This window comes from Sinocyclocheilus rhinocerous, unplaced genomic scaffold, assembly GCF_001515625.1.
Source record: "Sinocyclocheilus rhinocerous isolate Xijiao unplaced genomic scaffold, SAMN03320098_v1.1 scaffold1167, whole genome shotgun sequence".
In the NCBI taxonomy this organism is placed as follows: Eukaryota; Metazoa; Chordata; class Actinopteri; order Cypriniformes; family Cyprinidae; genus Sinocyclocheilus; species Sinocyclocheilus rhinocerous.
Genome location: NW_015648750.1, coordinates 728059 through 728621, shown reverse-complemented (window position 1 = coordinate 728621; position 563 = coordinate 728059).

Genomic DNA, 563 nt, shown 5'->3' with positions numbered 1-563 from the left:
AAAAAATGAAATCGCATCATATGACCCCTTTAATATTCATGCACCCAGCAGCTCGTCAATCCTTATTGCACTGCATATTGTTTGTATCGTACTAGAATTAGTAGTAGTATTATCAATTAATAATAATTACTATTAATTATTACCATTATCTGTTTTTTTACAGAAACCCTGAATGACCAACAATATCTTAAGCATCACCACCAGTCCTAAGTTCAGTTAAAATTACAAATATGCATTCAAACATGGTTACCAAGTTTTAGTTGTAATCACTAAAGTTCTATCATTAAATTGTGCTTAATTGTCATAATGTCATAATATAATGCTTGATTGACTGATTAAGAAACGGTGACATTTTACAAAGATAAGCTGACAACCCTCTACATTGCGAGTAAATCACTCGCATATGCGACTTAATCTTACTCTGGGTGACTAAATAATATCTAACATTAGCCATTGGCTAATAAATTCTTAGATTTTACACGCCAGTATGTGTGTGAGAGGCGTTCAACACAGATTTTCACTCGATAAACACGCTGACTGAGCGCTTGAGTTTCGCTCTCCGT